This window comes from Rattus norvegicus, chromosome 20, assembly GCF_021556685.1.
Source record: "Rattus norvegicus strain SHRSP/BbbUtx chromosome 20, alternate assembly SHRSP_T2T, whole genome shotgun sequence".
NCBI lineage: Eukaryota > Metazoa > Chordata > Mammalia > Rodentia > Muridae > Rattus > Rattus norvegicus.
This window is the reverse complement of record NC_141553.1, coordinates 29,713,895-29,735,987: the sequence shown is the minus strand read 5'-3', so window position 1 is coordinate 29,735,987 and position 22,093 is coordinate 29,713,895. Positions and strand designations below refer to the sequence as shown.

The 22,093-nt window shown below is 50.0% G+C and overlaps 1 protein-coding gene across 2 annotated transcripts in view; it reads left to right on the top strand.

The window, feature by feature from the left end:
• Positions 1-1,873: 1,873 nt before the first annotated feature.
• Cdh23 (cadherin-related 23) overlaps positions 1,874-22,093 on the top strand; it is a 382,621-nt gene continuing 362,401 nt past the window's right edge. The window contains exon 1 of one of the 2 annotated variants that reach the window (XM_087596750.1): positions 1,874-2,226. The gene's annotated coding sequence lies outside the window, so the exon portion shown is untranslated. 2 annotated transcript variants of the gene reach the window in all.

Below are 22,093 nucleotides of genomic sequence, written 5' to 3'. Positions count from 1 at the left end.
TGTAATTCATGTTGATGTGTCTTTGTGCAGGTTTGTGCACATGCATCCTGGTACCCATGGATGTCAGAGGAGGGCATTTGATCTCCTGGAGCTGGAGTCACGGGATGTCATGGTGTGGGTGGCGGATGCTGGGAACAGAACACTGGCTGCTCATCTGAAAGAGCAGCAGCAAGTGTTCGTAAACCACTCAGCCCTGGTAAACATTGTCAGTAACCAGTTCTGTCCCTGCTGCCCAGCCTAGTGTCCCTTTTCCCAGCTAGATCAGATCCCGGCTCCCCACCCCTGTCCCCGGAATCGGCTTTGGAGTATTACTCTTAGGATAAAGACTAACCCCTGACTGGGGATGCAGCCTAGTGGCAGGTCATGTGCCTAGCATGTCCAAGGGCTTGATTGGATCCACAGCACCTCAGAACAAGATCTCAGATGGAGGCTGTCATGCCCAGCAAACACCCTCTACCCTCACCACGTGTGGTTCCTCACTGGCCTTTCTATATACACCGTGTCTTTCCCACCACAGAAACCAGCACATGCTGTTCCACATACCTAGCCCTCCGCCTTTTACATCGCCATGTTGTCTGGCTTTCTTCTCTTTCCCGGGTGCCATTGACCGGCAAAGCCTGAGGCCTTGCCTCTGTGTTCCTGCAACCCTGCAGGCTTGTCTAGCAAGCGCCTGGGGCTGCTTCCTGGCGCTTTCTCCTTGGCTCTTTGAGAGAGTCGTGGAGGTGTCTATTCTGGCTGTGATTTTACCTGTTTATAGGCTTCCCTGAATGGGTTCCTCTTTAGAGGCTTCCCCTGAGGCACAAAGCCTATTTCAGGAGCCAGCACATGGTAGCCAATAGGAATGAATGAATGAATGAATGAATGAATGAATGAATGAACGAACGAACGAATAGTAAACGATTGGAGCTCTAGATTCACAGTTACTCTTGTGCAACTGTCTTCATTCCCTGGCAAGTCACTGGACTCCCTGAAGAAACCTGGGCTAACCCTAGGAATCAGCAGAAAGCTGTGTTGACGGTGAGTTGAGCCTAAACCCTGGCTCCAGGCAGCTAGTGTCAATAAGCTGGACTGCCGAGTCCAGTTAGCTGGGGAAGTAAAGTCGCCTGGTGTCCCCTGTCGATCCTGTTACCCAACAGCTTCGAAGGCTGTCTGCTAGGCTTGCAAGAAGGTGGAGGAATCTTCCTTCAATCAGGGTTGCTACAAAGGGGTATCCCATGGGTGTAGGCGCCTGGAGACTTCCAGGGTGTCTCTGACTCAGGGCCACTAGTTTCTAGAATCAGAGGCAGTGTGGGTTGCAGAGTCGGAAGGACGCAGGTGGGCCCACAGACTTGAGGCAAGTGAAGGCAAATGGTGGTAGCGGTAGCCAGTAAGTAGCACCGAAGACCGGAGGAACCTTTCAGCGACTCCGGGAGCAGAAAGGGGGCGCTTAAAGACAACAGATGGCGCGGCCTCACCTAGGCGGTGCGCCTTCCCGAGAGCGTCGCAGCCTCAGGCCTCGGCTCTGAGCAGGCGGGAGGCTGTGGTTGGGTCCCAGCCCTTTGCTAGATCAGGCATGGCTCGGGCACGCTCCCAAGGCTCGTTTTTTTTTTTTTTTTTTGCGGTCTCCCTCCAGCCGCTTGGGGGGATTCTGCCATAGCAGCCAATGCCATGGCATCTGCGGCCGGCGCGGGCACCTTCTCATCTGGGCGCCCTGCTGGGGTCAGGGACGCTGTCTCGTTTGCGACGGGGCTCGGGGTCCGGGGCTCAGGGTGAGGCGCGCGGGCGCGGGCGGGCGGAGCTCGGGCGCGGCGAGGGGAGCGCGGCGCGTCAGGAGGCGGGGACTGGCGCGGGGCCGCGCGGGGCGGAGGAGCGAGGGAAAGTTGATCGCGGACTTGTGCGGCGGCTGCGGCTCGGAGCAAGACACGATGCACGGCCAGGGAACACGTCCCACAGCAGCCGAGCGCTGAGCTGCGCAACAGAGAGCGGGCCCCGGGGATGGAGCACGCTAGTCCGGACTCCCCGTGTGCCCCACACGGGGCAAGCCTTTTCTGATCTGGCTGCGCGTCTGAAGTTGCAGCCAGCGAGCAGCTCGCGGGGATCGGGCCGCCCGAGTGGCTCCCAGAGAGACCTTCGCGCCGGCGACGAGAAGCGGCGGTGGCCAAGACTGGAGTAGGTGGCCCGTGGGGGCAGAGTCGGTTGCGAGCAGATCCCGAGGCGCGGCGCAACGCTGCTCCACCTGCGCACACGGTACCGGGAGCCCCGCGCCGCCCTTCTCTCCCCGATCCCCTTGCCTTCTCCCAAGCTTATCGCCCGCTGCGTGCCACCAAAGTTAGAGCCGAGGGGCCGCGACCTCAGCTGGCAAAGCCACTTGTTCCCGGAGCGATCGTCGCGCAGCGAGCGCCCGGGTCTCCCCTCTGTCCCGCGTCCCGTTTCAGCCCGCGGCTGGACGCGCGGCAACTTTAATTCCCGGGAACTCCAGTTCCTTGTGTGTGTTGGCCTTCGCAAGACGCGCGCCACCCGGAGCCCCGTTTCGGGACCGCGACATTCGCAGGCTTCGCTCTTCGCGTAGCCGAGAGGGTCTGAGTCTAGCTAGGGTGAGAGAAGGTGTTGGGAACCATCCTGTCCCCTCTGAGGTCAGGGTCCCTATTTGGAACAGGGAGGTGGGGTGTGGCACCTCCACCGCAGGGTGGGCAGCGGCGCTGGTAGAACCTGAAGACACGTAGTTCTCCCTCCTCACCTTCCCAGGCCCACAGACGACCCTAGGGACTTCTGCCACCTTCCCAGTAGTGGCAGCTCTGGGTAGAAGCGTCCCTAGCAGCGTTGGGAGCCGCGTGCCTCTCGCGCTTCGCTTTCCGTGCCCCGCCGCTGGCCGGCCTTCGGTAATGTCTACTCATCCCCAAAGCCAGCCCTGAGAACACTACCCCTGTTGTCCTCGCAGGTCAGGCTGGGTTGGGTGCAGATCCCGCGCATTCTAGGGTGGTGGCCAGCCATCCGCTGGGCCTTCATTCCTTCTTGCCAGGAGCGAGCACAGAGAACCACTGCCTCCGATAGGCAAGCGGAGATCCTATGCCCTTGGCCACTGCGACCCCGCACTCCCTCCCACCCCTCCTCGGCCCTGGCATGGTCACACCTTGGTTAGAAATTAGCTTTGTAGGAGTAGTAACACGCCCACGCGCCTCGGAAAGCGGACACGCCCATTCTGCACACTTGGTCCTCTCATCCAGAACAGACCTTGGCCCTTATCCCCTCATCCAGCCCCTTAGCAAACGCCTGCTGCCCCAATCTGGGTTTTGAAATAACCTGATGGGGTGTGAGGATTATTTGTGGGCCTGCATGAGCCAGATTCTTGCCCTGAGAAGAATCATGCTGTGAGTGGGGGTGGGCTTGTGGAGCATGGTTGGGGCCAGGTGCGAGGTGGTGATGAGTCAGCCCACTGTGGCAGAAGCTGCTGGAAGGAACGAACGCTTGGCTCCTGGTGCAGGGGTAGGCGCAATGCGGCCAGCACCTATGGGGGTGATAGGACCAGATGTCACTGCCAAAGAGGGGTGGGCAAGGGGCACCTTGGCCATAGGGACAGAGGCTTGTCTGGTGGAGAGCACGAGGTGTCTGCACAGGCACTACTAAGCCACTGGTGTGAACAGAGGTTTTACCCAGGCGCTGGAGGTGAGCATTTGAGGGTGGTATCCTGGCCCTAGCTGCAACCCCATAGTCACGTCCTTCCCCGCTTTTCCCCAGCTCTGTCAGTTGGGCCCCTCACAGCTGCTCAATAAATGGCCACAGAGAGTTGAGGTTCTCTCTCCGTTAGCTTCTCTTCCCCACAAGCCACCTTGCCTCTCATTCCACTGGATGCGCTTCATTTCTTCCAATTCAGTATTACAAAGGCTACTTTGCCAAAGTGTATGCAGATTCAAAACGCCTCACCTAGGAGGTGAAGGCCTAGGGGAATCTTGGAACCCAAGGGTGGCCTGTGGTGCAGAATCTGCATTGGGAGTGTGTGTGTGTGTGTGTGTGGGGGGGCCCTTTCGAAATGCAGATCCTCCACACCCCAGCCCGACCTCCAACAGATCAAGGCCTTGTATCCCCTAAGATTCCCCTTAGTTGGCAGGCCGCTAAGTTTGTGCTGTGGTACACAGAACCTTCCAGGACATGGGAATAAAATGTGGGTGAAGGGTTGGGCAGCTCCTGAGGCTGTGCCTTTCGATGCCACAAGAGTGTCTGTGTTTGGCCAGCTTTGAACAGGTGTAGAGGGCAGTCTGGCTTTCTGTGTAGCGTAATATATTGTTATGTTTTCTGTGACCAGGAGGAGGTGGGCAGATTTCTGGAAACTGAACGCAAGGGCTCCACCTCCAAGGTTCTGGGATGGGTGGATGCTGTCCTTAGGCAGGCGGATCTGAGCGACTGTCTCCAGTCTCAACTGGCCCACTGGGAAAGCTTCGCAGTGCATGGCCAGAGAGAAGGGGCTGCTTTAGAGCCTGCTGCGGGAAGCATAGGGAGGGAAGGATGCAGACTCTGGGTCCAGCAGCCTTTGACATCCCACTTCTACTGCCCCAGGGGGAGTCCCTAGCACCAAGCTGGGAGGCTGGGGGTAGGCGTAGCAGCGGACGCTTTTGAGCCTGTGACCTCAAAGCTGGCCGAAGCTGGGGTCAAAGGCCAGGCCAGGACAATGGTGTCTCAGGTGAAAGTCACCATATGCATCCCAGCCCGTCTTTGCCACACTGGTCTCTGTCAGGATGACTGCAGCTCTGCTATTGGGTAGGGAGGCTGGGAAGTCACCATCTGGCACGGTCATAGGCCTCACAGAGCAGGAGGATTCCTGGTGATGCGGTGCTGGGGAGTCCTCATCCATCTCCAGAGATTCCACGTTCTTGTGTGTAAAGGTAGTTTTATAAATGAACTCAGTTGCTTTCGAACCTTCGAACTGGTTTATTTCCTATTCCATTATAGGTGTTTTTAAGCCTTTTTTTCTTTTGGAAACAAAAAACCCTCTTGTAATCTGGGTTCCTCTTGGTGCTAGGTCAACCCTATTTGTCCTTTAGAAGCTGAGCAAGGTCAAGGTGGACCTCAGGGGATGGAACAATTCAGGAATGGGAACATTTGGTCTCCAGTAACTGAGGCCCTGCTTCAGCAGGTTACATGGGTGATTCCGACACTGTAGGGGCCTCCTACTTGGGAAGCCTTCCTGGCTTGGTGTGGTGGCTGCCTCTCCAGGCCTCCTCCTCCTCCTCCTCCTCTTCCTCCTCCTCCTCCTCCTCCTCCTCCTCCTCCTCCTCCTCCTCCTCCTCCTCCATTTGTCTCCGTTCTCCCTCCCCCACCTCTCTTTCCTCTGTTTCTTCATCCTTCCCTCCTCTCTTGCCATCTTTCCCTGGGGCTTCCCACTGGTCTCCATGACTCTTGGTGACAGTCTAGGCTTTGTCTTCCCTCTGTGCCCTGCTGCCTCCCATGGTTACCGCTCAGGTGCTGAATGGCCAGTGGTGTGGTAGGCAGACACTGTGCACTGGCTTAACTGACTGTCCGTAAGCCTTCTCTCGCCTTTAGGGTTTGCTGTGCCCACAGCTGGATTTGACTGTTCATGTTAGCTATTTTTGGGATGGGTGACTAGTGTTCTCCATCTACAGGGTCTGGGCCCATGCTTTTCATGCTGAGATCACCAGTTCTCATGCTTCAAAGGTCTATGACGCAGGTAAGAGCAGTGTGGGAGGCTGGGCTTGGTGTTACAGATGCCTGCAATCCCAGTTCTTGTGAGGCTGAGGCATGAAGATTGCAAGTTTGAGGCCAGAGTGGGCTGCGGGCATAGAGAATTCCTGTTTCAAGCAAAGCAAAACAAACAAACAAAACCAGGAGGCTGGCGGGATGGCTCTGAGGATTAAAGGTGCTTGCTGTCAACTGTGCTGGAACCCACAAGGTGGAAGGAGAGACCCACACATGAAAGGTGCTGTCTGCGTGCACAAGTGTGAACACACACGCACACTAAATAAATGTATAAACATTTAAGAATACGCTTAAAAAACAAATAAAGCAAAAACAAATATGAGACAATAGGGAGAGATGGGGTCTAAGAGCACGGGGATCTTCAAAAGAGAGCAGCTAGCTGAGGATGGAGCCCACTAGGTAGAGTGCCTGCCTAGCGTGCAGGAGACTCTCGGTTTGATCCCTAGCACTGTAGAAAGTGTGGTGGTGCCTACCCGTAAGCCCAGCCCTCAGGAGGTAAAGGCAAGAGAATCAGGAGTTCAAGTTTGTCCTCCACTATGTAGCAGTTTAAAGTCAGCTGGGCTACAGGATACTTTGTCTCAAAAGAAAACGAGAAAAGAACTTCCAGACAAGAGACAACTGTATAAGGGCATCAGAGTAACGGCTTACCAGGAACATCATGACCCCAGATGCACCTTAGGAACCGGCAATTTCTAGAACTTGGCCAGAAAGTCTGCAGCAGTGATGAAGAGTGTGTGTGTGCGTGTGTGTGCGTGTGCACAAAAAGGAAAATTCAGAGACTGTGAGAATGTTGGTGGACCGTCTTCATTTGTGTTTGCTATGTGAACAGCTTTATGGGAGTCCCACTGGACAGAAAATTATGCGTACTTCTGCCCCAATACCCTCCCCCTCCTCCTCCCCCCGCCCCCAGTGTCAGCAGAGAGACTGGCGTATTTAAGAAGTAGCCACTGGGAGCCAGCTTCTAGGCTTTCACTATGGAATCTGATCTGGCTCAACCCTGTGGAGCGGGGTGGGCACTGCTGCTCCTCCTCACATGCTGCCTTATGGGTGGGCCTCAGGGTTTTGCTCCTGGACTCTGTCTTGCTCACTTGATAAGAGCTATGTGGTCTTGGGCTGTACTGCTCAGCTGGCTCGTATTTGTGTGTATTCGGAACCTCGCTCAAGTGTGGGCTGGGAAGGCAATGAGAATACTGTACCACCTGCGTGAGTTTTAGAGAGTAAGCAGAGACAACCCTGTGTCCCTGGGGTCTGAAGGGCCTGGGATGGCACTCAACTTGCTCAGGCCTTGGCTTTCTCATCTGTAAAATGGGAATAATTGCCAGCTGTCTGTAGACTTGCCGTGAGAATCAACACAGTGCAAACTATGAGAAGCCTGGCCTCTGCTGTACATGGGAAAATCAGGGTTTTTTTTTTTTTTTTTTTTAAGGCTCTTTGATGTGACTTGACCTTGGGTGAGACACCGTCATAGAGGTGAGCTGGCCCTTGACTTCTATAGCTTGATGACCTGAGGAGCTCATGAATTGAGTTGTGCCTGTGGATGTGTGTGTGTGTGTGTGTGTGTGTGTGTGTGTGTGTGTGTGTAGGTTTTTACTTGGACTTACCCTCCTAAAATTAGATCCGGCAGTTTCACAATACAGTCTAGACCTTTGGCCATCTGATTAGGACTGGTAACATTGTGTCTATGTGAGTAGCTGAGGATAATGGGTAGAAACTGAGAGTTGTCCCTGACCCCAGTCCCCACCTAGGCTGCTCTGAAACTATGTAGCCCAGGCTGGCCTTGAGCATCTAATCCTCCTAGTGGGTTGTTCATCACAGATCCCAAAGCTTCGCACACACCATTTTGGGAGACTGGGGGTATCTCAGTCTTTACCCCTTGCTGCTACTCCCCCCTGTTCCCTAGCTCCCGGGGCTGACTGTTAACCCGACTTCCTTCCTCCTTAAAGGCCATCTTCCATTTGGAGAGGACCTGAGATGCCATTTGCGACAAGGGCCTGCACATGCACCACCTTGATTGTCTGTTTCTGAAAGAACACTGTGATTTGGGAGCTAATGAAAGATAGACAGAGCTAGAGCGAGAGCTAGAGCAAGAGGGAGGGGGGGGGAGAGAGAGAGAGAGAGAGAGAGAGAGAGAGAGAGAGACAGAAGGAGGGAGGAGGGGAGGAGAGGGGAGGGGAGAAACAAAGGCGGGGGTGGGGTGGGTGGGTAAGCTGGGACCTGGCTCGACCTGTATTGCCAGGGATGTGGGCTTTGCCTTGCCTCTCAGAAGGCCCTGTCTTTCCCTGGGCACGGCCCAAGTCTAATGGCATTTTTTAGCTTATCTACTTTTTTCTCTTCTTTGCCTGCGGTGTGTGTGTGTGTGTGTGTGTGTGTGTGTGTGTGTGTGTGTGTGCGCATATCCATCCAGCCCCAGGCCTGCCTATGTCTTCATCTGGACCCCCCCCCCCCCAGGGTGCCCCGATCCTGGGAACTTGGGCCTCCCCAATTTACAGTGCTCAGGAGAACTCTGAGACCATTTTCAGAGAGTCCAGTGCAAGACTCTGAGACCCCTGTGCCCTGCTGTGGAGTCGGGGCTGTGTCTTAGTGACAGACGCAGTTGGGGAGTGTATCTAGAAGGCCGCTTCCAGACTGTCCTCTGGGGTTCTGCAGGTCCCCACACCCATGGTTGGGAGGCACCCACTCAGCCCTCTCATTCCAAGCACGTACCAGCCCTTATCACATAAGAGGTCCTAACTGAGCACCCACAGCATCCTTGCCTGACAGAAAAGTAGCCCAGGACACTCTCAGGTACCACTGTCTACTAACCGCTCTAACAAAATTGAAAGAGGATGTGCCTCAGTGGATAGAGTGTAGGGCTCTACGCCCAGAGCCACATCAGCCAGGCATGGTGGCTCCCACCTGCAATCTCAGCACCAGGGAGGGAGAGGCAGGGAGATCCCAAGTTCAAGAACATCTTCAGCCTCTCAAAGCCAGTCTGAGATACTTAAGATCCTCCCTCTCTCTGTCTCTGTCTCTGTCTCTCTCTCTCTCTCACACACACACACCAAAACCAAACCAAACCAACCAAACAAACAAACCAAAATCCCTGGCAATTTTGCTAGCCACACAATCCCCAGATGCTACCCTTTCAACATATAATCGCCGTGTCAACCTTGTGATACTCTCTCTTCATGGGACGTCTGCGAATGGCATTGACAGCACATCTCGCATGGAAGCTTGGGTGCTAGCTTTCTAGTGGCATCCTGTCCCTGGGACTCTTCAGCAAGCCAAGAAAGCAGCACTCGTCCGTGGCCTCTGGGTTTTAGTTCCTGCCCTGACTTCCCTTAAGGGTGGACTACAGGCTGCAAAATGGAATAAACCGCTCCTCCCCAAGTTGCTTTTGATCGTGGTGTTCGTCACCGCAGTAGAGAGCAAGCTAAGACGAGTTTCCCAAGCAGGGTATTGCTTGGAGCATTGGGGTCGGGGGACCTGTCCCCTCAGGCAGAGGTATGGTATGTCATGGCTTGAGTACTGAGGTGACTTGGGGAGTGGGGACTTAGCAGAACAAAGGGCCCTCTCTCCTTTTTTTCCTGGACCTGGGGCTGGAGTAAGACTTGGGGTTCTAGAGAAGCCATTGTGTGCAGATGCACAGGACCTGGTAAAAGGCAACTCTCCCTGTCTGTGCTTCTTGTATGTTCAGCACTGGCCTAAGGGGATGGCCTTCAGGGGATCCAGGATGCTGGGCAGGTGTAGGGCATCTCACAAGCTCACCTTGCCCAAAAGGAGCACCACTGCTGCCCTGGCCTCTGTTGCCAAGCAGCTGGCAGAGCATCTCTTAGGCGCTGGGACTCTTACATTCTTCCAGAGGATCAAAACCAAAACCAAAACCAAAGTTTTACAAAAATAATAAAGCTTCCCCATTGCAAGTGTTGCCACATAGTTAAAGTATTCTAAACACCACAGGGCCATTTATTCACTTGGCAGATGTTTAATGAGTCCAGGCTGGGTGGCATCTGCAGTCCTAGCCCCTTGTGTTTCTGTGGTTCCTACTCTAGGGGAACAAATATCAAAGGCCTATGAGTGGCCAGTTTGTGACCTGTGACATGGACTTCTAGGGTGTTTGAGCTGGTGCTAATGAGAAGAAACATTTATTAGGCACTTACTGTGTGCCAGGCCTAAAACTTAGCCTCGCTTGCACCTTTTAACAACCCCAGGGCAGAAGACCTACGGTGCTATCTATTTTCCACGATGGGAGAAGGGATGCACAGAGAGGTTGTGCACTTTGTCCAGAGTCACACAGCTAGCAGGTACAGAGGCAGATTTGAACCAAGGCTCTGAAACTTTTTAGTCATTCACACTATTGAGGGCAGAGTGAAGGCCCTATCCAAGTAGGTGGGAGCAGATAAGAACAGAGAAAAGACCCGTCCTGGGGCCACAGAGGGCTGCACAGGGGGTGTCTGGATCACCCCTCTTTCCTGCCATCAAGCTGAGATGGGATATTTAAATGTCTAGTATCTGCTGAAAATTTAAGTGAGCCAAGAGGGGCGGTGGCTCAGACAGTCTGAGGGATGAGTCAGGTGGCCGTCTCTGCCTCTCAGAGGCCACAGGCAGGGTCACCTCCTCGTGTCACCCCAGAGCTATCTGTTTATTGAGGGTTTGAGCAGGAGCTCCTGGGGGTCAGTATCCTCACTCCAACCTGGTCCCCGCTGTGGGGCAGGCTGGCTGGGGGCTCCCTCAGTACTCAAGGCTATGCTGGTTCGTCCACAGATGTCCCCAGGCCAGTCAGGGTGCTGCAGAAGCCTGGTGGGTGGCTTGATGGTGTGGGCACATGCATAGTGACTTGGAGCCAGTGGTGGTAAGGTGAGCATGCCCCTCTCCCCCAGACATGCTGAGATATTAGTGTCGGGCCTGCTGCTGAACCCCTGGAACTTACATCTTAGGACCCCCACTTCTCATCTGTTAAGCTGGAAGAAACCAAACCAAACCCTAAAGCCTGCAAGCGGCTAACCCTCTTGATCTGGAGACCAAGACTCTCACAAGACACACAGCAGGGCATGACAGAACCAATGGTGACTTGTGCAACCCCTGCTAGGTCGATCTGTCATTTTTATTGATTCCACCAATTCAGTGACGTGAGCAATAATGCAATCAGCTGTCACAGCACGGCCACCTCCCAACCCAAAGAACAGTGTCTTCCCAATGGCTGCGACCCTTTATGTCCTCAGTCGTTTTGACAACCATTTTCCCCAAAAGGAATCTGTGGCAGCCAATATTTATTTATTAAGCACCACGTGTTTGAAGGAAACTACATGCACACTCAAAACAGGGACGGGCCAGACGTGCTGGTTTACACCTATAATCACAGCACAGAATAGCAAGTTCAGGGCCAGCCAGGGTTATAGGAAAGGGTCTGTTTCAAAAACAAACAAACAAACAAACAAACAAACAAACAACAAAAGTGACAGAAATAGACACACTACTGTCCAGGCCTTGGAACTTATTTGGAATCCTGTTTTGGGGACAGCTCTCTCTGCTTCTCTCTTTGCATGTACGTAGGACATAGTTCTTTTTTAGCGTCCTGTGTCTGACTCAGCTAAAAGTGCCCACTTTTGCCCTTCTCCCTTGGCCCCAAAGCTACCACCTCACCTGAAGTGTCCAGGAAGCTGTTATAGGAAGGGAGGGCAGGGTGTGAGGTGTGAAGGCCCGGTGCTACAAGCTAGACCAGCATGGCTGACCTGCCAAGCCAGGTCTGCATTGCCTGAGGGCTATTGGAAACTGGAGCTTGGCCGGAAGAAGGGAGCCCATGAATAATACAGCGGGAGGGAAGGTTGTTATCTAGGTGACCTGGTTGCACCTGCGTGCTTCACAGCTTCCAGGGGAGCCACCATACAGGGCCAGGGTGTCAGAGGCAAGGCAGAGATCTTGGGGAAGGCAGGACAAACACCCCTATTCCAAGAGTGTTAGCTTTTCCAAATTCTTCTTCTCTGGCATTGGCCCTGTGCTTGCCTGTATACCAAAGTGTGTGTGTGTGTGTGTGTGTGTGTGTGTGTGTGTGTGTGTGTGCACCTTGGTCTAGGTTTTCTTTTGCTGAAATGGCCTGGGTGGAGAGCATTAGACTCTCAGGCAGTGCCTGGGGTTGGACCAGGTGCTCTGGAATCCATTTTGCTTCTGTTATCAGTTCTGTCAGTAGCAGGGCCTGAACCTGGGGAAGCTCTGATACCCTCATCCCCAGATTGAGCAAGGGACCTCTCTCCACACCTCCATAGCATCTCAACCTACATCGCTAGGTTTAGGACAAAGCCCCATCGACTAGGGCCTGCCTTATGGCCTCTTATCTGGGAACCAGGCCTTTAAGGGATGGGACAGCTCCAGTGTTTTGCTTGGGGGAGACAGCCACTGCGTGGCTTGGGTGAGTATGAACAGGCATCGTGTACCCGGTTTTATCTGCATGCCCTTCTAAACAAGGTGATTGTGTCGATTTAGAAGCCAGCCTCCCTAAATTTGGTCCTTGCTTATCCACTGTGAGCTACCAGGCAAGCTTGCTAAGTGCTAATACCAGCACCCAATTCAGAGAATTACTGGGAGGATAAAATTATGTCAAAATAAAAGATGCTTAGAAAGAGTGCATGCCCCACAGAGAGCATTGAACACGTGCTACTTTTATTATCACGATACTGGGCTCTATGGTGTCACACGTTTGCCTGCTGCCTCGGGCTCCTGGGTTCTCTTACCCATGAGAAAGTCTTCACGCATTGTTCTGAAGAGGGAGGCCTCTTCCTTTTGCCCAAACCAAGGAAAGCTCAATAATTCATTTGGTGAGTGGCCAGAGGGAAGACAGGGCATGTCTGTGATTGAGTATCGGCGTTGGTACCAAGCAAACCAGGACTTGCTCAGCTTCTTAACTGATGTGTACTGTGCAGAAAAGCGGTGCTCTGAGCTCCACAAAGCAACCAATTCCTCATCAGCACCACTCAGACCGAAAATCCCCATCCCTGAAGGTCATTTCCCCACCATCCCTCCAAGGCCACACCCATTCTGACTCCTAATGCCACGTTTATTCTGACTTCGTCTTGATGGTGCTGGATTTGGACCCAGGGCAAGCTCTCCCACATAGCCACTGCCCACTGTGTCTTCAAACTTAGGTAAGCACGCAGCGTGCTGGCTCTGGCGTGCTAATGCACTCTGCTTGCCGGTGACATTGCTTTTGCTTGTCTCAGCCTACTTCTGTTTCTCTGCAATATGACCTCAGTATAATTGGACCATTCCAGTGCGGATGCCCAACGATTTGAAACTGAGTTATCACACACACGAAAAGAATCCGTGTGAATGTGCGTGTGTGCATGTGTGTGTGTGCATGTGTGCATGTGTGCATGTGTGTGTGCGGGTGACTGTGTGTGTGCATATGTGCATGTGTGCATGTGTGTGTGTGCGTGTATACACATGCACACGTGTGTCTTCTGGCACAGACACGTGCATGTGCAGTTCTTAGTGCGTCACTGTCCTGGACCTGATGCAAACTCATGCCTTGGCTTTGACAGCTCTCTAGACACCGACTTGTACCTGAGACTCTGGTTCCTTCAGTTTCATTTCCCTTTAAGACTTTTTTAGTTTTGGCTCTGTGCGCTTCCATATAACTATTAGAAGCAGCTTTTGAACATTCCCCAAAAGCCCCGCTGAGATTCTGATTGCAACTGCATCGAGGAAAATCGACGTCTTTGCAATATTGAGTTTTCCAATCCATTAACAAGATGCACCTCGCCATTTAGCCATGTCTTAATACATTTCTTTCAGGAATGCATCTAGGAGTCTGTAGCATTTTCTTTTATAAGGCTTATTTCTATGTGTTCTCTGTCTTTAAGTAAAATTATAAGTGATATTTTCTCATATTCAACCACCTATATGCCATAGAAGAATGACTGATTACAAAATATTGGCCCATATCTTAAAAACGATGTCAATTTTCTTTACTAATTCTAACAAGTTTATCTACAGACTTTAAAAAACCATTTAGGACACACGACCGTGTTTTCTGCAGAAATAAGATTTTTATATCATGCTTTTGGAGGCTTTTCTTGTCTTATTGCGATGGCAAAGGCTTTCAGCCTTGGACTGGATGGCAGTGGTAGAGAGACTTTTTTCAATTCACATCCAACACCAAGGACAAAGCCGTAACTGTTTGCTACTGTGGTGTTTACTGTGGCTTTTTGGTTGATGCCAGTTAATATAAAATTAAGATTTTCTTCTAATTCCCTCTCCCCAGTTATGGTAAAATGCATATAACATAAAAGCTGCCACTTAGCTCTCAGCTAAGTTAAGAGCACTTGCTGCTCTTGCAGAGGACCTGAGTTTGGTTCCCAGATCAGTCAGGAGGTCACGACGCCTGTATCTTCAGTTCCAGGGGATCTGACTCCTGCTGCCAGACGCCTTGGGTACTGTATTTATGTGTGTATACACATACACAGACTCACATAATTAAAAACAAAATCTTGGAAATAGTGTGACCTAAATAGTGTTAAGGGTTACAGCTCAGCGGTGGTGAGTACATTTGTGGCTGGGGAGCTCTGTGGTTCTCATCTCCACAACTGTCTCACTGTGCCAAACAGAAGCTCCGCTCCTATTCCCAACTAAGTCCCCATTTCTTCCCTCTTCTACTCCTGGTAACATCCACCTTACTTCTTGTTGCCATGAACTGGATTACTACTGCGTCTTGTGTGTTTGGTTTTCTTCACTGACTCGAGGTTTCTAAGTTCTGAACACAATTCCTCCTTATGGTCAAATAACATTCTAGTGAGGACTCACTGTGTTGTTTCCTGTTCAGTCATGGCTGGGTGTTTAGATGGTCTCCGACCTCTGCAAACGCTGCTGTGAGCATTGGTGTGTGCATATTATTTGGGTCCCCGATCTCAGTATACACGTAGGAGTGGAATTACAAATACTTTGGCAATTCTGTTGGGCTTTTTGAGGTCCCAGCATCCGTTTCCCACAGAAGTTGGACCCTTTCTTACCTCCCTCCCTCAAGCAATGCTCCTTAATAATCTTATCAACATTCACTCTGCAGTTTTTGGTGGGAGGCATATTCCACTGATGCTGCCCTGGGCTTTGATTGGCATCCCCTCATTGTGAACCATGTTGTGCCTCCCTTTGTGGGAACTGACCGTTGGTGCTTTCCGTCCAGTTTTGAGTTGAGTCGTTTGCTGTAGAATCTTTTTGAATTCAGGCACTTAATCTCTTAGCAGATAGATGAGTTAAGAACATTTCCTTGTTTTGAGAGTTCCCTTTCCCTCTGTGGAGAGGTTCCTTTGATGCATAGAGATTTTTAGTCCAATAAAGTCTAAATATCTTTCTTTCTGGGCAGTGGTGGCACATGCCTTTAATCACAGTGTTTGGGAGGCAGAGGCAGGGAGATCTCTGAGTTTGAGGCCAACCTGGTCTACAGAGCAAATTTCCAGGACAGTCAGGGCTACACAGGGAAGTTTTGTTTCAAAAAAAATATCTTTCTTGCTCTATCATTGTCTGGGCTTTAGTGTCATAGCCAAGAAGTTGCTACTGTATCCAATGTCATGAGGATTTCTCACGCGTCCTTTCAGGAAGTTTAGAGATTTGGTTCTTTCGATGCCTACTCTTGGCTGGCAACTTAATTACATCTGGAGTTGACTAAAACCCAACCAGCTGGGTATACCTGTGAGAAATTATCTTCTTAACTAAATAATTTGAAGTGGGAAGGCCCACTTCTTTTTTTTTTCAGATTTGATGTGAGATTTATTATTGAACATGATTTGATAGGGTATAGGAGAGCACTGTGGAAGCCTTCAGGAATGCAGGGCTCTCCACTTGTCCAGAGGACCACGACTGGGGATATATTTGACACCGCAGCCATCAGGAATGAGCCGGGAAGGCCCACTTCTAATCTAGATTTTTTTTTGAGGTGGGAAGATACACCTTTCATCCAGATATTTTGAGGTAGGAAGATCCATCTTTAATCTGGGCCACACCTTCTGGTGGCAGCCTATACAAAGGACATAGAAGGAATGAGCACTGGCTCTCTGCCTGCTTGCTTTTGCCTTTGATGGCGGGTCCATTCCTTCACTGGCATGAGAACTTACTTTGGCAAATACTGAAGACCAGCTGAGACACCCAGCCTCATGGACTGAACAGCTACTGGAACTTGGACCTTTTGTTGGTAGACAGCCATTATTGGGTCACAGGCTGTAAGCCAGACAGCAGTCAGTCAGTTTGTCCATCCATCTGTCCGTCCATCCATCCATCTATCTATCTCCATTCTGTTCCTCTCAAGTACCCTAATAAGTTTGTTTCTGTTCCATTTTGGGTTCAGTTTTGCACGCAGGGTAAGGTAGGAGTTAGCTTGACTCTTCTGCGTGTGGTCAGTTTTCCCTGTCCCATCAGTCCTTTCTCCTCTCTTGGTACCTTTCATAAAACCAACTCCCCCTGTGTGATGGTTTGATTTGGGACTACATTCTATTCCATTAGTCCGTGTGTGTCTTTCCTTCTGTCAGTACCATATGCTTTGATTACCGTAGTTTTATAGTCCATTTTAAAGTTGGGAAGGATGGTTTTAACTATATTTAGGGGATGCTTTGAGATTTTGCCTAAAATCTTGTGGTGGATTTTTCAACTTCTGCGAATGGTGCCACTGGGATTTTTCTTTGCAGTACGGTCTCACTATGTAGCCAAAGCTCACCTTGCATGGTCCTCCTGCCTCAGCCTCCTGTCTATGGGGATTACAGATATAGGCTACCATGTCCACTCCCCATTGGGGTTTTGACAGCACCACATACAATCTGAGGATTGTTTTAGGGAATATTGACAGGATCCAGACAGCACTGAGCTCTTGGGATGAGCGTGGGATAGCTTTATACTTTTTATCCTCTTAGGTTAGTCTCTTCCCGAAGGTGTTTTTACAGCTGTTGGTGTCCATATTTGTCCAAGTTAGACTTCTAAGTGTCTCCTCCTTTTTGGTGCTACCGTGAATGGGATTGCCTTTTCTACTTATTATTGTCTCTCTTAGAAATGCAGCTAATTTCTCATATGCTGTTTTGTATCCTGCAACTCCACTGAATGTGTTTCTTCCTTCTGCCAGACTTTCATAAGCTCGTAGGTCACTCTGCTCAGCTCCTGTCCCGTGTATGCTATCGTCTCTTTAATTCTTTGCTTCGAATTTGGATTTTTTTTAAAAATTCTCTCTGTTGCCCAGTTGCATCACCTAGAGCTTTGAAAACAATGACCTGTTTCGTATTTATGTGTGTGTGTATGTTTACATATGCCAAGCGGAGGCCTTAGAAGGTTTCAGGTCCTCTGGAGCTGGATCCAGACGGCTGTGGGCTGCCTAGTGTGAGCACTGAGAACTGAACTCCGCGTCTTCTGCAAGAGCAAAGGGAGCCCTTTCTCCTGCCTCTTAACAGGACCCTTTAATGGGTCTGTAGAATGGCAGTGTCAATAGCAGGCACCTTTACTTTGTTCCCACAGTCAGGCAAACTTCAGTCCTTCACTCTTTTTTTTTCCCCCCCGGAGCTGGGGACTGAACCAGGGCCTTGCGCTTGCTAGGCAAGCGCTCTACCACTGAGCTAAATCCCCAACCCTAGTCCTTCACTCTTGAATACAACATTAGTTAAAGGTATCTTCCATGTGTGGCATCTTCTGTTTCTTTTGCTAAGAATTTTTCCTTTGCTTTGTGTTTGAGACAGGGTCTCACTGGCTGGTTTAGAACTCAGAATGTAGACCAGAATGGTCTCGAACTCACAGAAATTCATCTGCCTCTGCCTCCTGTGTTCTGGGATTAGAGATGTGCACCACCACACCTGGCTTGTAGAGCATTCTATCAACCTTATTGTTGTGTATATTGACACGCTAATATACAATTTCTTCTTTCCGCTGGCAATGCAGAGAATTATAATGTTGGATACTCAGAAGTTAGCATATCTTTCATTCCTGGAATAAATGCAGACACACATACACACATGCGTGTACACAGAGACACCCAACACACAGACACACATACATACTTGCACACACATCCACATAGACATTTAATATAGACACACATACATACTTGCATACACACATACGGAGACATCTAATATACAGACAAACATACATATGTGCACACACGCACATATGCAAATTCACACATGTATGCATCTTGTGCACACATGTATGCACACGTGTGCATGCACATACACACACTTTTCTTTTTGCAGCTTCTACCACCCAACAGCTGAAACAGTTTTGTTCTTCATGACTGCAGTTCGCTGGGTTGGGTTTGATTTTATTCCCACATGTGCTCCTGGACTTCCCTTTTGTGTGATCTGACTTTCCTTATCAGATCATAGTCAAATTCTACTGTTTTTTGATCCATCGGGAACTGTTCCTGTTTTTTCCTGTTTTCCTGGGGACTCTGGGAAGGTTTGTGCTCTGTGTTCTCCTTATCTGCTGAGTGGTTCAGCTGTGGGCTCAGGCTTCTTGATGGGAAGGTTATAAACTGTAGTTTCCGATTCTTAGAGTCCTGGGGCTATGTTAGTGTTTTGTGTGTCATTTTTAGTAAATTGTATTTTGTGAGGGCTTTATCATTTGCCGCTTTTCAAGTCGGTTGACAACAAAAATACCTCCTTGGCTTCCAATTTAACTTTACTTATTTATTCAGTGTAAATACATGTGTATGTGAGTGTGTGTGGGTGTCTGTCCGTGCATGCCTCTGTGTTGCTGAAGAGGTCAAAGGGCAGCTTTTTCCCTTTACCTTGCGGATCCAGGAAATCAACTCTTGTTCATTTTTATATGTCGCTTTTTATTTATTTATCCATCTATTATTTATTTATTTTATGTGTATGAGTGTTTTGCGTGTCTGTATGTCTAGGTACTGTGTGCATGCCTGGTGTCTACAGAGGCCATAAGAGTTCCTGGAACTGTAGTTAGAGATGGTTATTAAGCCTCTGTGTGGTACTGGGAATTGAACCCAAGACTCTTAACTGGGAGACATCTTTCTAGCCCCATGTGTCACTATATTTAAGGTAGAGATTCTGGAAATAGAATGTGATTGTTTTGCAATTCAATCTGTCTTTGTCTTTTGAGTATTTGTTCCATTTGCATTTAAGATACTTACACACACACACACACACACACACACACAAACAATCAGGTGTTCTCAACAATCTTGGAAGTTGTTTTCCGTATAGTGTTTATTTTTCTGAGGCTGGATTAGTTCACTTAATACAGAAACTTTCTAATTCAGTCAATTTCCCCCCCAAATGCTGTGACCTTGGTTTTCTTTATGACTGATAAAATTCCGTTTCTATGCATGAGTTTCTCTTATCCCTCTGTGTGTGGATGGACAGCTGGACTGGTTCCATTTTCTTGCTGTTGTGGATGGTAGATAAGCAAGGGTACCCATGTCTCTGCCGTGGGAATCAGTTTCTGCTGATGTGTACCAAGCAGTGGTGTAGACTTTATTTCACCTCAGCTTGGTATCTTTGATCAGTATCTAAGAGTTTTGGCTAGCATGTCCTCCGTATTTTGCTTTTGGCTCATTCTCTTCTTTCTTTGAACTTAGGTCACCATGCCCCATATATGTCTTAAGCTATTTTCAAAAATCAACTTTTCACCTGTGCATTTCTATGTGCGCTTCATTCTGGTTATTTCCTGCTCACCTATTTCCAATTTACTCATCTTCTCTTTGGCTCTATCTAATTCACTGTAAGCTATCTATCCAGACTTTAATTTTAAATTATATTATTCATTTTTGGATTTTTCTTTTAGATAGGAGCCTGTCTTATTCATAGATGAGGCTGGCCCTGAACTCATAGATATCTACCTGCCTCTGTCTCTGGAGCACTGGGATTAAAGGCGTTCACCACTATGCCTGGCTTTCAGCTGGGAATTTATTGTGTAGTTTTTCACTCTCTAGTAAGCTTATCCATCTTTTTGGCCAGTTGTTTTTGCAGATATACTGCACTTCCTAAGTTGTAGGCTTATATTTTTAAACTCTTGGTTCTGCAACTTATCGCTGTCTCCTGTTTCCCTTTGGCTTGAATGTAATGCGGTTGATGACTTTGTGACTGTCAAGTCCTTCTGCATGACAATATGGAGTATCGGGGGTTGTATATCCTTGCAGAGAGGACTCAGGGTATCACCTGACAGACAGTAGGGTCTACTCTAGTCCAGGTGTAAGTGACTCAAGGCCGGGTCTAGGTCTTCAGTGCTGGACTTACACCTTAGGAGCAGCAATCTCCGATCACTCAACGGGAAGTCTGGAGTCCTAGTTATAGCCAGTCCTTCTCAGAGTTCCCATACTCCAGTTTCTGTCTCGTCAGTTAGGGGAGTCAACTGGAACTCCATCCTACCGCACAGCTTCTCCTGCCTATGGTCTAGGAAGCGGCAGACACTCAGTGGGAAAGCTAACAGGAGGCGGAGTCCTTTCTTCCTGTCTCCTCATATCCCTCGGGGTTCTGGATCTTTATGAGTGGCTGCCCTGTTAAGGCCATGATCAGATTACCACGCCCCCCTCCCCAGGGCTCAGGTGGCCAAGCCTGTGCTGGTTTCTCCACTCTGTCTCTCTAAGGCCCTAAGTGGAGTAGAGACTCTTGGGCAGCCTTCCCTGGAACCTCCTTTTTCCTGCATCTGGGCCCTCCTGCCCCACACCTCACTGCCCTGATAGCACACCAGACCTTTGAGAAGATTTTTAAAAGAAATCTCTTTTCTATTCTCATGAAGGATCATCAGTCTGTCCCAGGGTGTTGACCCATAGCCAGAAGCAGGACCTCGCTGGGGTTTGCATCCCAGTCTGCTTACTGCTGGACTGTGCACATGGCCTCTCCTCTCCAAGTCTGGTCTCCTGATCTGTGGGTGGGTGTGGCCAGAATTATACCCTCCTTGTCAGGTGATCATGACAATGCTGCCATGTTGAGTATGTATTCAAGAAAGGACAGTTGCCACCAATGTTACTATCCCTACCATCCCTACCTATCTTTTCTACCACCACCATCACCATCTTCACCACTACCACCACCACCACCATCATCATCACCATCACCACCATCATCACCATCACAATTGTCACCAACATTTGCCTTTCTGGCTGTAGAATAACTAAGAGTTGTTCAGGGTTTGGGGCGCTCTGGGGAAGCCTGTTAGGCTCTGGGCTCTTGTGTCCCCACCTTCTCCCTTGCCCAGCAGACACACTCACCTGTCTCATGCTCACTCCCACTATTCTCTTGGTCGCTTCCTTCTCTGAGAGGTCCCAGGGCTGCTTCTGCTTCCAGAGTGTGCATGCTGGATGACGTGGTGACCCGAAGAGAAGAGGCATCTCTGGAGGCTTCTTGCTGCACCTCTTGCTGTCACTCATGCCTGTACCCTTCCCAAGCAGGGCCACCCAGGGAATGGCTCTAGGACACCTTCCCAGCCATTTAATGTGGCTATTAGTGTTTGAGGAATATAAAGTGGACCAAGAAACGGCCATGATAAATCTGTGGGCAGACATTCGTCCCTGCAGAGAGCCCTAGTCTAGTCTCTCTAGCAAGGCGGGGCTCTTACTGTTGGAGCAGATTTTGCAGTTTAGGTGTATCCCGTTTCCTTTCGCACAGCTCACGTGTACAGCTGTCACCTCCAAACATACCAGTTGTGAGTTGTGTGTCCTTAAGTTTGTCCCCACCCACCCTGCACCTGGGAGAAAATTCACACACGAACAGCTCTTGAAGGGACCCCAGATTCAGTGAACGGTTGTACCTCAAATACCTCAATTGCCACTGGTGGTGGAGGTCCCTCCCGCCCACCAGGCTACAAAAAGCCCTTCCCACCTACCAGGCCACAGGAAATCACTTCCACCCACAGGCCACAGGAAGCCCTTCCCACTCTCCAGGCCATAGAAATTCCCTCTTGCCCACCAGGCCACAGGAAGTCCCTCCCACTCACTCACCAAGCCACAGGAAGTTTCTCCTTCCCACCAGGCGGCAAGAAGTCCCTCCCACTCATCAATTCACAAGAAGTCCCTCCCACCCACTCACCAAAACACAGGAAGTCCCTCCTGTCCACCAGGCCACCGGAAGTCCCTCCCACTCATCAAGCCACAGGACCCGTATTCCTTTGGTCGTCAATCCATCTGCTTGTGACTGGGACTCAGAAAGTTTGTTAAATGATTGAGTGACCTGTTCCAAGAGGTGGGAGTTAATAGTGTGACTGTGGAGATCCTCAAGAAGTGCCTAGAAGACAGAGTAGGATTGATTAAGAGAGGAGATTGGTCATTGGTGGGGCATCCCTTTTGAGACAGCTAATTACCTATTTTAAATTTTATTTATTTAAAATTAATTAGTTAATTTATTTACAAATTACCTATTTTATTGTTCAAGCTTATTGTGTGTGCTTCACACCCTTCCATGTGGGTGGGTGCCCATGCATGTGGAAGCTCAATGTGTGCATGTTGTAT